Here is an 18,630-nt window from a genome sequence, read left to right as displayed (position 1 = left end):
ACCTGCACCTAAGAGCTCCCATCCTTTCTGTCTGTAAATTTAGATAATTAATTCTAATAATTTTCATTTGCCTAGCCAATATCTACACATTCATAAACCAAATAAATGCAATAAATTCTTCATATTTATTCCCCATATTCCTGTTGCTCTGAGAAATGGGTGTTAGCTAAATGGGACTTAAAAGTATAGAAATAGCTTTGGAATTGGACAACAGGCAGGAACAAGAATAATTCTAAGGACATGATTGCAAAGGCCTATGCTGCTTTAAATAGATTGTGAATAGACATGTGGGTGTTACTACAGACACTACCCGTGAGGATATTTCCTACAAACAGGAGAAAAATCTAAGTCAATAATCATCTGTAGTGCATAACAGAGTTTTCACTGATACTGAAATCTTGAAGGTTCAGACCTCCTTTAATGGAAGTCTCTCTGGTTCAGAGGTGGAACCCCAGGAAGGCTACACCTAATAGTGAACACAAATGCAAGTTCAGATACAGTCAACAACACTGAAACCTAATCTTGGATGAATCCACTTCTTGGTGTGATTGTGATGGCATCCCCACCCTAGATGCTTACTAAAGAGCGAAGTCAACATTCACTGGAAGACAAGGACATCATTCCAAGCTCCATAGTTGTTCACATAACAGATAGGCTACCAGTACAACATGAAACAAGATAAATAACAATCAAAACCACAGAAGTAGGTGCAGAATGGCTTGTACTCATGTTCTAATACAGTGAACTTCTGGAAAGGGTAATGTTGGATGGACAGTTATCTCCTAGCCTCTGAAGATGAGAAGTTCATACACAGCATAAGACTGAAACCAATGAGACTGTGCTCTTAGGTGGGTTGGGCTTGGGTCTTCTTCCAAACTCATTCTGGCTTGTGGTTGTAGCTCCCAAGGCCCAATCTTCTACCTGGCTGCATAGCTCTTAGAGGCCACCTTTAAGGCCTCCATGTGACACTAACAAATTGGCATCTTATTTCTTCAAAGTCAGCAAGAGAATCTCTATTCATTCTACTATAAGGGACTTTCACCATAAGGAGTAACTATCTTATCCTCATTGTTAAAGAGCGTAACCTCTTACAGGGTGGTATCCCTGATACAAGTAGGGCTTACACTACAAAGGGAGGGATTGAACATGGAATATATACTAGATGGAGGTGGAGACAGGATTTTGGAGAACAATTTATAAATTCTGCCTATCAAATGACCCAACCATTGATTTTTATGAATGAATGACTTGTAAAATAATGTATAACAAAATAAGAAATTTCATAAGAGAAAGACTAATAAAATTTTAACTTGAAGGGCTTAAGAGAAGGCTCAATGAGTCAAATTCTCGCTGCACATAAGCCCAGATCCCCGGCATCCTTGAAGCAAAAGAGAGAATTAGATAGACTATAGATGAAAAACATGGACTGAAAGAGAAAGAAGACAAGATATGTATTTCTCTATATATTTTATACTAATGTACTGAATATACTGAAGATACATTGTCAGAACGGATTTAAACTATGTAAAAGAGTATAAGGAATATTTAAAGATAAACTAAGGTAAAATAGATTTGGAATGCTTGAAGTTCTATCATGGTTGGGAAGGTGATAAGCCCATGAATTTATATTGAATGACATAAATATGAGATTGGTGAGTTTTCTGAGTTACTTTTCTCCAGAAAGGACCAGTCGAGTCTCAACTATGTGTGAGAGAGGGAAGTAGTAGTCTGTTTCTGGAGAAATTGCAGACAAGCATTTCCCAAGCCAGAAAGCATCTACAATGTCTGCAGTGGAGTGTGTCTTGTGAATCAGGCTCTCTGGAAACTGAGAGAGAATTCCATTGACACATAAAACCCCACTCTGCTAAAACTCTTCATGCTCTGGTCCTCTCTGCTCAAAGTGGCGCAGACCCCACTTATTCGAGCTGCCTGTTTTCTCTGCATTATCTTACATGCAAAAAATTAAGATGATCATGCTTTTGTTTGTCTCCCCCATGAATTTTTGACCTTTTCTCTGCTTGAATAAAACACTGAGGAGACAAAAACTGGCTGAAACAAGAGGCTTACAATTATGTGAGTGTGGCATGGCAAGCCAGCTGTGCAGAAATAACCTTTAGTTCAGACACACTAATGTGACATCTATAGGCAAAATAATAACACTAGTTAATTTGTAGATTGTGATAAGTCTTGAATGAGAAAGTCCATGTTAGGCTATCATCAATGTCTTTCCCCTAACCTATCAATCACAATGCTAGCTGATTCCTTTTGCGTGTTCTGGATATCTTTATCAGGGAGGTAGGGGGTTGATAGATCTGCAACAACCACGTCCCTGCCAAAGGAGGAATCCAACCTGCATAGCTAGCATTTGCAGAGCCTTGAAGCCATTATAAAGATTGTACATGCACTGGATGAGACTGGATTGCCAATAAAGGACTCTGTAACAGGGAATTGCCCAGCCTGAGGCACTGACTACTCCAAAACTGGAATGAGTTTGCCATCTAGAGGACACCAGGGGACAGACAGGCCCTACAGGGTCTTCAGCCCTGGCACCCAGGACAGAGACAAAGCTTCCTCACTAAGGGACATTTGATGAGGGTTTACCCACCCAAGCATCACAGGGACAAGGCAAAATACCTCCTCTGCCCCTGGTGATCGAATATGAAAGTGAGGCTCGATTTCTAGAAGGATGAAGAATGCCTCTCCCACAGCACAGACTGAACTTGCCCACTAATAAATCACAATGGCAGCTGAGACTTGCCCTCTGGATTAGATTCCGATTTTCTAGACGCTCAAGCTGAGCTGGACATCAGACGCCCCCACTGCTTCATTTCATAGTCACTGGAAGGTAACGCCTGCCAACTGGGACCACACAGCTAGAAAGTGGCAGAGACAGACCTGGGAGCCACTCTGGCACTGCCTGTGTTCTTCTATGATGTCAAAAGGTTGACCTGAGCCTGAAGCAGCCAGATGCCGTGGCAGTGTGGGAAGAAAGCAAAGCAGGCAGAGACCCTGGGCTGGGTAGGTTTCCAGGGCACAGTTTCCCAAGTTAGAATTATTCCTATCTTGTTGAGGCCCTCATTTGCCAGTGATGGAACAAATGAGGAACTTTGGCCTCTGGCCTACATTCACATAGCTCTTCTCACTCTATAAATCTGGTCAGGCTGGAGAAAGCTTCTCTGACTTTCGTGGGTGTTCCCTCAGTTGCAAGGAATGTCTGTATATATGCTTCCAGTCTAAGAATCTGTTACCTTTTGAAAGGTGGGAACAATGTGGCTACATACAATTCAGGTCATTTAAACTCAAACAGAAATCTCTTTTCCAGAAGCAAGAATGTAGGCCAGGATCCTAAACATTCCACCAACAATATATCCTGTTCAGACCATGCTATAGCCTGCTATTGTATTCATGGTTAGTTTTTGCCCGTATACCTGGTCAGTAAGCAAGTGTGAATTCTACATGTGCTGTGGCTAAGCAAAGCACAAAGAAGATGGTGATAGACATGATATCCACACCCACTGTCCTCGGGGATCTTACATGGCATCTAGTTTATCATCCACATAAACAGGAAGCTATGAGGAGTTCACCAAAATGGTGTTTCTGAGTAGACACCAAGGGTTAATTAACAACAGACTGAAACTGAATTCATAGTTGGCTTTTCTGCTCATACCATGGATGGTCACAGCACCTCAGGTACTCATTTCTTAGAGCCCCACTCGGTGCTTTCCATCTTTCACATTCTGTTGGGGTTTTGGTACAATTAAAAATTAGCTGTACACACAGACTTTCAGCCTCTTGAGTTCGGGCAAAAATTCTTTTAATCCTCACAATCTTCCGTATCTTCTAGAGTCTGGAGTCTAGACAGCAGATTTGGGTTAAAATTTTCGATGAATAAATCAAACAGTCACATTTTTCCATCAATCTGCCAATCAATTTTAAATATTACTGACTAAAGCACATCCATAAAGTCTTTCATTTGTAATGCATAAGACCTAAGTATAGTAATTGATGATCAATGAAAATTTTAAAGTTACATGCTTCCATCCAAGCACATCATCGCAAGTCATTTGTCATTTCTTGCACAAGTAATCTGTCAGAAATGATGCTGGATGTCGGTTAAAACTGAAGAGCCTTTCCATAAATAACCATAAGATGCTTGTGGGTTCTGAGGAAGGGGCACACCTCACACTAGCTGGACTAATCAACTAGGCTAATCTTTGCTGAAAACTGAACTCTGACTACGATGATCAGAAATAGCTCTCCTCAGTGGAGGCAAGACGGGTAGGCAGGCAGGGAAGGATCCAAAGATTGTGTCACAGCTGAAAAGGAACCTGCCAGAGTACATTCAGTTTCCATATTCATACAAGAAGCATTGAGTAATAGCTTCACTCTCCAACTTCATTTAAAATGAAGACAGTCTTAGACTCAAAGCCGTAAAAGTTGCAGCAAACCTTTTTGAACCCATATGCTCAGAGTACTTTAAATTGCTTTTTAAAATTTCAGCCAACTCACATGTTGAGCCTGAGAGCGCTCTTCAACCCCTGAAATACAAGCCACCCAATTCAATGAGTGATCCATATTTCTACTTTTTTGTGCACTAGTTAATACAAGCAAAAGTTTAGATTTCGTGAGCTCCTATGATATGGCCCACACTGAGCTATGCACTGCTTCCAAATGATCACTTTCACTTAGTGTGAAGACATTATTAAGTAGCCTCCATTCAGCCATCAGGAAAATGATGTTGAGGAAAAACTAGGTCACGTGGTGAGGGGAATCCAAATAAGGAGCAGTGGAGACTAAGTAAGCATTTGTTACTTTTGTGATGCAATGACCACAATCCCTGAAAGAAACAGCTTAGAGGAGGGAGGATTAACTTGAGCTCATAGTTTGCAAGAGTTTCAGTCTAGCATGATAGGGCAGGTATGTCAACATCACATGGTATTCCACAGAGATCTCTAACTTGTTCATGACTGGAGGAAAGAAGGATGGGGAGATTGAGCAACTCGGGGGAAGATTTGATGCAGAATTACAGGCATTCTCAGAGGCATACAGTTACCCACGGCCCACTCTAAAGCCTCCTGTTTTGAGACAATACAGCAATTTTCCCATCCTTAAAGAGTTTGTTTTTTGCTTTTTCCTCAAAGAAAGATGGCCTTAGCAAAGAAAAATTATTCAAAGCTGAGAAATACATGTCACTTTACTGAGATAGTTTTAGGGAACAAATAGACTTTTACAATAGTTCCTCATTGCTCTGTATTGCTTGGGAAGTAAACAAATGCTGAAAGGGTGGGTTTTGTTTGTATTGTTAAAACAAAGCATAAGGAAGAGCTACTTTGTACGAGTGAAATTTAGGTTTCAAAATGTTCACCGAAAAACTAATGGCAATGGCTCATTGAACCCTTATTCAACTGAGAACTCAAAGCATCTCCAGTGGAAAACCATCCCTTCCAAATCCTTGAAATAGCCAGAGGTAAGCCTCAGAATGTTTTCTCATTATCCACATACAAGGAAAATCCTTTCACATGCATTTGAAAAAGTACTTGTTGTTTTTCTGCTAGATGCAACATACCATAAAAACCAACATGATTTTGCCATACTCACCATGTGAATACTCTCTTAAGCATTTCCTCCTTTAGCCATTCTATGTTTACCATGTGACAGTCTTTGTCTATATCAATTTACATAAAGGCTACCATGATCTTTACCATGTAAACTCTGTTAAGTGTTTTACGGGCATCTCCTTCAATCCAATGCAATAATTTAGAATCCAGTTCAGAAACACCTTTAACACTCAAGTGATTAAAAAAAAAAAAAAAAAGATGATGTTTAAAGAAAAGGAGTAGATCACATAGCAAATAAGTGATAAAGCTTGGACTAGAAACTGTGTCTAAATTTGCCCAAACCAAATTCTGTGCCTGGCCCCAATAAACTTGGGGACCATGGCCACTCAGTGTTGAGATAGCCTATCATGAGGCATGGAGTAGAAGAGCGGTAACTCATCGAAGAATTTAGTGACAGATTTTCATGTAAACAAAAAACTGTTATGGTAGGACATGCATGTGATCCTTTCATGAAAGAAATGGGAGCATAAAGATCAAGGAGTTCGGGGTCATCCTCAGCAACATAGTGAACTCAAGGTCAGCCAGGAAAATATATATATATATATAAAACCTAAAGTGAGTTCCAGGAAAGGCACAAAGCTACACAGATAAACCCTGTCTCAAAAATAAAAAACTTTCAAAAGCAAAAGAAGAATGGAAACAGATTTTCATGTACACATTAACTCATTCTTTGGGCCTGTTTAAATGTGGGCCCCTCCACGGAGGTCCTTTATTTTTTTCTAAGATATGAAAATTTATGGGAGTTCTGGTTGGAAGGATCCTGAAAGAGTTCATTTCTGGGTGCTATAATGGGGAAGTCAGTCTAGGGATTGGAATCTGAGTGAGGTCATGAGTGCAGCTACGATCAGAACTCTGGACTCCTGACTTGTTTCAGCATTTCTCTAGAATGTCTTATCCTAAAGATACAATGCTATTTCTGTCTTGCACTTGACATTTAGAGTCATCTTAGCTGATCTACTTATAATAAATTATGTAAAATAAGGCATTAAAAGCCAATCAGTATGTGATTACCCCAGGATGAACTCAAATGGAGAAAGAGGAGAGAGAGAGAGACATTTCTGGATAAAACAACAAATATTCAGGGTCAAGAGAGAAATCCAGTTTAGCATCCTCACAAAAGAGCATCTATAGGTATGCCTTGGACAGACACCACAAAGGAAGAATAGAAAGAATAAATTATTTCTAGCTTCAGGCCTCTGCTAGAGGAGTAACCATACAATGGTGACTGTGATGTGATCCCCATTTCAGGAAACTTATAATCTGATGAGTAAACCACAAAGAGAAAAGGTCAAAGTGCTATAGAGTAAGTATTGTGATGCCCATGAATCTACAGTGGTTTGAAAATCCCAAAGAAGAGGTTTAGTTTCCACAAGAAATTTCCTGAAGCAAGGAACTGCAAAGCTGACTTTTTGGAGGCTGAGTACAGCTGGTCAAAGGCCAGTCAAGACAAAAGAACAAGAACCACTTAAAGACATTAGGCAGGGAGATGCCTCTGAGGTGCCTGGGGCCAAGCCTGGTAACCTGAATTCAGTGCCCAGTGGCTCACATGCTTGAAGAAGAGACCAACTCTCGTAGGTTGTCTTCTGACTTAAATATACACACTGTGGTACATGCACAGCAACACACACACACACACACACACACACACACACACACCACTTAAATAAATAAATAAATATAATTTTAAAAGGAAGACACAATACCTAGAGGCGACAGTGTGGCTTGTCTTGGCTATAGCCAGAGTCCTACGTGGCAGATCACAGAGGGAACAGATGATGATACAAAGCCAAATGAAGTAAAGACAAAGACCACATTGTGCAGCGTAGAGGTCATGTCTGTTCTTTGGGGCATTAATCTAAGGGCAAAGGAGATCACTCAGGATATATATGCAATGGAATGGCATGAGTCAATGCATTGTTACATAAATTGCTGTAACTTCTGACTGGCAGGTGAAATGGAAAGGGACAAATCTGTGACCAGGGACACTGTCACCTCCTGTGGCAACAGTCTAAGAGAAGAACAAGGAGAATGTGGGCTAAACAGGTGGGAAAGGTCAGCACAGTCAAAATGGAATGGTATGTATTAGAGATTGATTTGACATTGAACTGTAGAACTGGGATAATAACTTTTAAATTTCCAATGGGACCCATCAGTGGCAGAATGGGATGATCAAGAAGGTCAGGTCTCTCTGCTTTTCCCATGGGTCCCTGCTAGTGTAAAGGCCTGAGGTTCAGAACAATGCCTTTGTTGATCCTGTTACACTATTTTCTATGAGGATAAAAATGTTTTGGGGATTTTCACTGCATGAGCTCCCTGCATGAGCGCCTGAGTGAAATGACTCACCTGAATAACAGGACTAGGCTGTCACACTAGCCTTGCCAAGTTTATGTGGTATCATGTTGGCTTCTAAGACTTACATGCAAATGAAGACATGCCAAACTTCAACAAACCTTGACCAAGTTTTTCAAGAGAAAGCAAAGGAAAAGAAAAGAAAAAAAATCACTTGTTCCAGAAAGAACCATCACATATCATGGACCCTTATATAAAACACTCTTGTGATGAGATAGTCATGTATTAATGGACCCTGAGAGCAAGGACTTCCGAAAACACAATATCAAGTCAGTTTAACTGCATGCAGAACGTGTCTGGCTACAAGAGTTCTGACATTTGCCAAACCTGACTGAGTGTTTTGGAGCCATCTTACAGACCTCTGCATTCCTGTAGGTCTCCGCACCCTAGTCTCTGCTCTTTAATGCTGAGTTTCTCTAGGGATGATAGCTTTGGGGTCTTGGGTTTGACTCAATTTATTCTAGGACTTGGAGACATTTTAAACAAGTTAGAATCCATGTGCTATCTTCAATTAAAGGTTTTGTAAGGCAATGGAAGACGAGCTCAGCCACCAAATATTTGGGTCTGGGGAAGCGTCTTCAGCCTTTCCAACAGGCCAAGTGTGATGTGGTGGGACTGGCTCCTGTCAAAAGCAATGAGGGAGGGAGTAATGGACATTGGGAAGATTAGGCCTGGCACCAGTCTAAGCCACTGAATATTCAAATACATGGCATGCAAAGTGTGGTTTGAACATCATGGTCTGGAGAAGCAATGCGACTCCTGGGTAGAATTTGGGTAAGTATGAGAAGTGCTTGAAAAGATGAAAGTAGAAATAAATAATGGTGAAATGTTATCACTCAGATAGAGGACAGGAATAAATGAAAAACACACATGGTATTTTTATTGATTTGTTCAGTAAATGCAATCATTCGGTGACTATCTAACCCAGACTGAACTTCAGAAGCACAATGAAGGCTTTAATGGCTTTAGTACAAAGAAGGATTCAGTCACCAAAGATTCTAATGCTGGTGAAAAAAAAAGTCAGAAACTTCTTGAAAACTTTTACTTTCAATGTCATTATTGGATAAGAAGAATGATTTTGGGAGGTCCCCTGTATCTGAATTTCAAGTTTGCTTGATTATTTATACACTTTGTGACTGTGGCTATTATCCAAAAGGTGACAGCCAGTGTTTGGTACACGAAAGATACCTGGCCGATACTTGGTAGGAGAATGAATGAGTGGGTGCTTACCCCAGGCCACACAGTGTCCTGAAAATATACACATTCCCTCATGAATTGCAAACACCCCTCTGGGGTAGTTAATACAATAAGAAAATTGGGATTTGGGGAGTTTACACAACTCACACAGATCATATAGCTAGTGAGTAGAAAAGCCAAAATGAAAATCTTACCTTAACATTGCAAAAAAATAGAATCTCAAATATCTCCCATGGAATAATATGTTCTTTCATGAGATAAACATAGAAAAAGTAGTACCAGGAGAAAATTCTAACAGGATAGAGAAAAGTCCAGAGGGTGTCAAACAGAAGATCATGAAACCTTCTAACACGGGACTTAGATAAAAGAGGTGGATGCTGGCCAGAAGGTAAGGCAGGGCCTGCTCAGGATGCAACCAGTAACACTCAAGGCAAACAAAGGCAGATTCACAAGCATTAAGGAGTTGGATTCGAGTTCTATAATTACCAACTGCCTTGATGTTCATTTCAGTCAGGAAGACAGACAAATCACATGAAAGCTAATGATGCTTTGGGATGAATGTGCTACCTTTTGTGTATAGGTGGCTACAGTATAGAGTACTGAGACTTGGCCACAAACATTCACATAGCAGGAGAGTTGTCCAGTAGGCCAACTTTAGTTTACTGAGTATTTTGTAAAAAAAAAAAAAAAAAAAAATTAAAACACACCTAAGACTATTCATTTACATATCATCCATCCATAGCTGATCTCAAACTATAAAAACAAAGTTAAATAGAATTATAGAAACCATAAGGTCTTCAGAGCTGAAATATTGGCTATGTTTATTGGTCTTTTGTAGGTATTTGCCAAATCACATAGTAAAGTTATGTGGCACTCAAATATGGAAATATCTAGCCAAGGTCTGGCACATGGTAAGCAAGCAAAAAATGAGTTTGACCAGAATACATTTCCCAACCTCTGTCCAATTAATCCAATTAACACACAGTAATAGTAGCCAGTCAAAGGAATCCACAAAGTTGACCCAACAGAGTAAGGGCCAGGGTTTGAATAAGATGCTTTCCTATATCCAGTAGAACATCAAAGTCTCTCACAGTTCAACAGAACAGGTGTTGATATTCCTGTTTCCAGAAGGCAGAGACCATAGGCCTGTCTAGATTCTGATGTGATACAAGTTCCCACAACCCCAGTGATAGAATGAAAGAACGTGCTGGCTCATGTTACCCTTTATTTTCTTCCTTTTTCTTTGGGTTGAAAGTTATGATCTTTCAAGGGAAGGAACATTTGGAATGTGTGGATTTGCTATCACAATGATATGGGCTATTGGGATTGAAGAGTAAGTCATAGCTACTCTTAGAATGACAAATGCTTAGAAGGATAAGAAGTCACATTATCACAGAAGGGACAATAGTTTCATGGCACCTAGAACATACTAAGATAGAAGAAAATTCCACAGAGAGAAGTGGTCCAACCCAATGGAAATTGAAAGGAACTGGAATTATGAACGACTTTTGAAAGACATGGGAAAAAGAAACATGGTCATCAGCATTGCTAAGAAGCAACAGTAGGGAAACACCACAAACTATCCTGAAACCTCAAAATGTCTGTGTACCATACAATATGTTGACTGCAAATATAGAACTAAATCTAACCCCACAGTACTTCCATGTATTCTACTATAATGTAAGTATAGATACAAGAAGAAACCATGACATAGAATTCTAGGCAAGACCAGAAACTAAGTTAGACTTGCAGTCACAGCACACTTATCACTTCCATCTGTTTGACTGGGCAAATGGCATAAACTCTCTGAGCTTCTGTTGAGTTAATTAGTAGTAATATCTCATGATTACCTCTTTAAAGTATATAATGCTCAGCACATACTAAAATGCCCAATAAACCCTATGTACATTATATGACCATTGAAAACACACAAAATGCTATGGAGACAAGCACAGAGATATTCTACCTAGAAGTGTGCTAAGGTAGGGAACATTCCTTGGAGATTGGCAGAATATAGCATAATGGTGGGAGGGATGAGAGATGGAGGATGAGAAGATAGGCTAGTCTCTCTATTTCCAGTTTTGTCCAACCCCACTCATTCTTGCTCTAAACTAAAGAACAAATCCAGTTTTCCTTCTATCATGCATAAAATCTATGAGTGATTTTACTTGGATTCAAATTAGTATTCAAATTCCATAAGATACAACATACATTTAGTGTGCTCATTTGAGATGTACTTATTTAATACCTACTCTATCTCTGGAACTGTTATTATATGGAATAACACATGAACCTTGAGTATGAAATTTTCACAGATCAGTGGAAGGACAAAGACCTACAAGGTTCAGGACAGGGTGAGGGGGGCCAAAACTGTTTATGCCTGCAATGCTGTAATGGAGAAATGGGAAATACACCTCTGGTTGACAGACTCAAGGAAAGCCGTGATATAAAGATAAGGCTTGGTTAAGTTTTGAAAAGTAGGTATAAAAAGATTTAAAAGAAAAGACGGGAAAGAGAGAGGGGAAAACTGACCTCCAGTCCAATATTGTTAGAGCTTAGAGCACAGATGGAAAGTATCAGTAGGCAGAGACTAAACCAACAATCTTGCATGTCACACTAAGAAACATGCACTTTGTCTAGTGTACAACACAGAACCATAAAAAGGCAATGGTCATTCCTGTCTAGGATAGGCTGGACAGGGTCTGGAAGAGAGGGAAAGAGAGACCATTGAGCAGCACTTCCAATGATCTGTTCTTCCAAACTGAATGAATGAATAGATGAATGAATGATCACACAGATGACTGATTCTGATAACGCCTGCTGGGGTTTCTACTCACATGAGAAAAGGGAAGTGGCTTTCATATCCTTTTCAACTGCTATCCCCACCCCAATCCCCAGCCTTCATGAATGGTTTCTCTCTTGCACGCATGAATATCTCTTCCTCAAATACTGAGCTCTCAGAACTAAACCTAAATGTCTCTCTTACTTGTGCTTGTTATAGCTAAACATACTTACCATTCAAGGCAAGCACTAATCGTCAGAATCCCCAAGAGGCTCAAGCAGAGAATGCAAATCAACAAAACATAGCTTGGACCAAAATAATCACCACTTAAGACTATTCTGAGATTGTTCTGACCATACAAGATTGAAAATGAGGGTGTTGTGGACAAGCAAAGGCCTGAGAAGTAGGCACCAATGGTTTCCCTATAAAGAAAGATGATAAGGATATCAGACAGATCACAGTAATTTGGAGAGCAGTGCTAGTTTTCTTCACTTCACTAATTTGCTAGCAATTAATAAACTAAATCATAATATAATTCATCTCTTCAAAAGTTCTTAGCTTGGGAGAGATAGGTGGGAATCCGCTTATGCATACTGGATTCTAACAGCTGCCAAAACATGAAAAATAGGGAGCAATGTACCAAACCCAAAAGCACAGAAAGCCTTGACACATGAGATAATAGTCAAAGCGGGTCTAGAAGGGAGATCAAGACCATAAAATATGAGCAACAGCTCATGAAAATGCACAGAGATATGAAGTAAACATTGCCTTGAAAAAGAACTTGGTCAAGTGAGTTTTCCCCAGCCTCACCAAGATGGAACACTTCAAGCTGAAATCTTCAGTTAAAGATGACTTCATCTTCCCTCTGTGTTCAGGGCAAAAATCCTCAAAAGACATCTAAAGGGTAGGGGACATACACCATACATATACAGAAGAAAGTCACCATCAGTCAGCACATCAGACAACCTATAACCTAAATCTTACTAAAAATGAAAGCAAGGGGACAGGATGCGTCTCTGGGAACTTCCTAAAACTTCATTCTGAGATTATGAGTTTGGATACTTAACATGATCAACTCCAGGGAAAGCTAAATGCCTTTCCTAGGTTTGGCGCTTACTTAAAGGGATAAGATGTATAATAATTCCCACTCTCACAGACTGCTCTGAGAGTTGATTACAACATGTGTAAGAAAACCGGGACAGAATCTAGCACCCACAGATGATGAACAAATGTGAACCACCCTTTCACTCTTCCCATCCTCTTAATATCCTGGATGGAGTTCAAAACACATATCTTGCACACAACCAATGCTCCACCTCCACATAATCCCACTGGGTCTACTAAAAGCTGATGGAGACTGATAACCTCGGTGTTTACTATGTGTAGAATATTTGGCCTGTTTCCCCTTTTAACTTTCACAATAACTCAGCAAGGCAGCTATAAGTTATGCATCCCCATTTAAGAGTTGAAAACTTCCACAGTTCAGAGAGCATAAGGAATGTTCAAGGTCATATAGCTACTGAAATGCAGAGCGCTATGTCTATCATGACACTGAGACCTTCCATAGACAGCCACTAACAAAGGTGAGGCTGAGATGACTCAAATTCTCTCAACAAACCAGACCGGAATGAAGTCTTCAAACTCTCCTCTCTCTCTCTCTCTCTCTCTCTCTCTCTCTCTCTCTCTCTCTCTCTCTCTCTCTCTCTCTCCATGTACTTTGCATATGGGATGTCTTTACTCAAAATGGTATGATAAATCAAAAGAGAAATTTCTGGGGTATAAAAATAGAATTTTTAAAAGAGAGAACAGAACTTCAATTTTAACAATAGGCTTTCTTAATTCTTTACATTAATAAAGAACAAAGCCAGAGAACAAAATTTATTAATTAAAAAGAAAATCAGCTAAATGAGATTTAGGGCAGTTAAAGTAATCAAAATGGTCTCTGTTTCTCAGAATTGGGCCACTTTGGGGAGGTTTCGCACCTTTTTTTAAACTTCCAGATTTCATACTTTCTGTTCAGCTTTTGCAACTTCCCAAGAGTACAGCTTGAAAAAACAAAAGAGGAAAATAGAACCTCAGTCCTAGTGTACCAGTTTCAAGAAGGCGCCTCTCGTGGAAGCAACATTTCAAGCTCAAAAGCCCCCTGAAGGCTAGCGTTAGCTCTTCTCTCTGATACCACTGCTTCTCATTGCTGAGTGGCCTTTGGTTGACCAGTGTTGGGTATACTCAAGAAAAGTTCATCCTAGTTTCAGCAACTTATAACGGCTATTATAATCAGCCTACAGTGGTTTCCAAGTAACTCCCCAACATCACAGAGAAAGAGGGAGAGAGGGAAGAAGGGACAGGGAAAGAAATACCCTCTAACTTTAACACTGGAAATAACCAATAAGAAAAAAAAAATTGAGACAAGGACTTACTATCAGCTCTGGATGGCTAGCCAGGAATTAACTATTTAGACCATGCTGGCTTCAACCCTATATCCACTTATCTCTGTTGCCCTAGTGTTGGGATTAAAAGCAAGCACCACTATGTCCAGACATTTGAACTCAATATTTTAACTTAAAGATGAACACGAATACTCACAAAACAGCATGACATCACCTTAAGCCTGAAAAACACTCCAAAGAACACGGTATCTAATCCTCACTGCATGATTCCTTCCCACTAGGTGCTTAGTATATAATTCTGACTTATTCTTTCTCACTAAGTTCTTAGTTTCTATAGAAATAAGCCTAGGGAGTCTTATGGTATACTTTTTCATGGTGATCTTTCTCTTGGAACAATCTGGACACTTTTGTCACTCAGTATGAACCTTTTAGACAGGACTGCCTTGTGCCTTTTGCCTGGAAAAGTACAAAAGCATCATCTCCCTATTTTGTCATTGACTACGTGTGCGAACATGCACACTACAACAACGTTTCCTCACCTTTCATAAGAAAATATTTCCAGCATACACATTGTTTATCTTCTTTAACTTACCATTACTTCTGGAAAATAATATATTTATTCATTATTCTCCTGTACAAGTGTATGTGTTTCCTATATTTGTACATGAGTGCAGGAACACACATACCATCCCACATTTGTAGAAGCCAGAAGGCAGCTTTCAGAAGCTGGTTCTCCCTTCCACCTTGTTTTTATGGTGATATCACTCTCTTGTATCTGCGATGCTGGGCACTCCATGCTTGCTGGCCTGTAAGCTCCTGAGTGAGTCTATTGCCTCTGCCTTCCATGTCATCACCGACTTCTAGAATTATAGATGTGCGCAACTGGATCTAAATTTTTTACATACATTTTAAGAACATAGTTAAGTTGTCAGGCTTGTGCAGCAAGGACTTTTACCCACAGAACCATCTTTCGGAGAATTTACTGTGCTATCCACTATGGTACAGAATGAAAGATGTTATTCCTACTAAGGGATTTGGAGGGGGGGCACTTTCTATGATGGTGCTTCCTAACCAACACAAGGGCATAGGAGACAGCTGTGCCAAGATTTTAATCTACTTAGTACTGGGGGAAAACTAGACAAGCTGAGCTGGACAAACCCCAAGGACAGTCAACTATGCAGTGAGCAACTTCCTGTTTATCAGAGTGTGCTGAAGAAGTACTCTCTCCTCCATGAATGTTTGACTTTTGGAAAAGGTGGGAAAAACTTTACAAAAATTTTTGCCATGCCTGGGGTTATTTGCTGCAACATTAGAAACCCAACTTTCATGCTTATGAAATCATCAGTCTATTTTTATACTCTTTTTTCCCATTTCCTTCCAGGTCATTGCCACATCTTGCTGTCTTCAGTGTTCCTCTCTTCTTTCTGTCTGTTTCTAGCCTTGTTTAGCCAAAAAATAAAGCAGTTAAGCAAAATTGTCATTTTACCCAGCAAATGTTTCTTGTGCACCAACTCATTATGAGGCACTCCTGGCTCTTGCAGAAAAAAAAAAAAAAAAAAAAAAAACAGAGACAGCACATTGCTGGGTTCTTCCATTGGATCAAAACCAAAAACTTGTAAGTAAAATTAGAGTTGGTGGGCTTTAAAAGGCTAAACACTAGGTCCCTAGTGTTTGAGACAATTGCTTCACAGATGTTAAAGCAAAGCCCAGTGGAGAAGTTCCAGTGTTTAATCTAAGCTGTAAGCATTATTCATGCATCTGGAAGCATACTGCAATGATCGACAATCACACAAACTCAAAAACAAGACTGGCAAGCTTAGCTCCATCAGTCACTAATTCTAGATCACTTTGTCTTCCTCGGTCTGGGATTTCTGTCTTGGAAAACACCTACCCTCTGGGTTACTGTACAAATTAGTATTGTATATACAGTCTTGGCTCCAATTTTATATTTGAAAATGACAATTTTACACACACCAGATTTCCCACACACTTGGAAGTTGGACTCTCCACAATAAGGAGAGAAAGTTTTCCAAGGACATAGGTCTCAATGCCAGTCACTGAGGTGTCTGGAGAAGGTGGGGTTTCTTGTCAAGTTTGTCTTCTCACAGTCAGCAGCTCCCATTTGCAGCAGCCTTGCCTTTGTAGTGCTTCTAAAATGGCACAAGTTCCTCACTTGCCTCTGCCTAATGAATATACAGGCATTCTTCTGGGTCACAGAAAGCTGTAATCACTGAACATCCATCCCCTTGCCAGGCTTCATACTCAGAATGCCTTCCTTCACAGTTTCCTGAGAAAGTGACAAACTGAGCAGAGTTTCTGACACAGGTTGAGATCTTGTGCAAAGTCAGCTCTGGGCAGCTTCACCTCTCTGAACATATATCAAGAGAAGCCTGATTACTCTCAGTAATCCCTATTCCCAAAGATGGAATTTAAAATAAGGCAGCATTAATAGACACAAGGACACAAGCATAGTTTCAATCCTGACCATCTCTCTGTGACAAGAGTCAACTTTATCTCCAGAAGGGAACTCTAGATTTTATCTATAAATGAAGATAATAATATTGCTTATCATACAAAGACATTCTGCAGATTGAGGAAGGAAATGTCTATGACAAGCCTAATACTATGCCTAGCATATAATTGCTATCAATTGGCATTAGCTTCCTGATACATCTTTTTCATCTGTGGCCAAACTTTCTGAGTCTTAGTTTCCCCTTCATTCAATAAAATATGGATGACAACACCTTCCCTATAGGTTTGGTATGAACTTAACAAGATCACGTATTTGAAGCATCTAAGAGAGGATCTGTAGCATGGTATATCCTCACAACCCACTACTTCCCTTTCACCCACATAACTGAGTTTACAAACCCTGGTCCACTAGAAATTCTAATGACCATGTGTGTGTGTGTGTGTGTGTGTGTGTGTGTGTGTGTGAGAGAGAGAGAGAGAGAGAGAGAGACAGAGAGAGAGAGACAGAGACAGAGAGAGAGAGACAGAGAGAGAGAGACAGAGAGAGAGATGTATTTTCCAAAAAGCTACTGCATATTTAAACACCATAAGAAAAGTCCTTTGTAACCCAATGCTCTCTGGAACTATTTCCCACGTCAAAAGGTTTGAGGGCCACATGGCTGTGGTCATTTTGAGAAGCTGAATATCCAATCAAATGTTGAGAATCTGCAGAATGCTAGGCAGTTGGTCATCACCCACGAGCAAGGAGTCTGGGCACCACTGAGTCATGTGGGAGATGTGCAAACGCTGGCCAGCAGAAATAGCAGCATCAGATAATGCCCAGAGGCTTTCTTGACAATGGAGTTCATTATCGGGCATGTGAATGAAATGGGGAGTGCTGTCGTCTCTTCCTGCGGTTAACTGAGTTTTCATTGACAAAAAAGAAAAAAGAGAGGACTTTTGTTGCCAACACACTGCCCTTTGCAAGCCTGCTAGGACCCAGCCCTGTGAAGTTGCACTTCATGTTTCAATGAAGCAAATCTCTCCCAATGAGAGAAAAGGTTACTTCCTCCATCATGTTCCCCTGACCACTAGTTCTGCCAGATCCTGTCATGTGCTAGAGAGAGAATTCAAAGCAAAAAGCAGAGCTGCCAGGAGGAAGAAAAAAAAGCCACTTCTCCCTCTCACCAGCTTCTAAATCCAAATATTAACCAGAATCCAGTGCTCTTATTGGGCTTTGTAATTAAGACCCTGCCTCTGGCTTCTGATTCATGAATGAGATGAATGAGGCTGGTGAGGGAAGTCTCCATGAGGTCATGAAACAGCCGTGTTGTGTGTGGTGTCTTGATGTGTGGTATCTCAAGCCTGTTCTGCAAATGCTCTTTTTGCAAACAATAAAAGGAACAATACAATTGCAGCTCTCCCTAATTCCAGTCCATTCTAAGTTTATCCACTGATCACCACAGTGCAATTTGGAGGCCTATCTTAAATAGTCTTCTCCAAGTGAGAACTAAGGTCCTTGGGGTTCAGTGATCTCTCTGGCTGGAATCACCCAGTAAAAACCTGCTAGAGCCATAACTACATCTACCAGGGATGACAAGGCATGTCTGGAAATGGAAATTTGAAAACATTGATGAACTGAATTATACCAAGTAACAGGCATGGAGGGCACTAAGAGGAAGTGTACAGAAACTATTTCTTCTACTCCATAGAAAAGGAAATATTCCTGCTAATTGGTGGTTTCACCACTCTGCAGGCTTTTTCATAGCAAAAATATTTATTCCCATCAATAATGGTGGCAGGCATAGTGTCAGCAATAAGAATACTTTCCACTCTTTGTTGAACT

The sequence above is a fragment of the Peromyscus maniculatus genome, chromosome 20 (genome assembly GCF_049852395.1).
Source record: "Peromyscus maniculatus bairdii isolate BWxNUB_F1_BW_parent chromosome 20, HU_Pman_BW_mat_3.1, whole genome shotgun sequence".
NCBI lineage: Eukaryota > Metazoa > Chordata > Mammalia > Rodentia > Cricetidae > Peromyscus > Peromyscus maniculatus.
The sequence above is the reverse complement of the archived record's forward strand: the minus strand, read 5'-3'. Positions refer to the sequence as shown.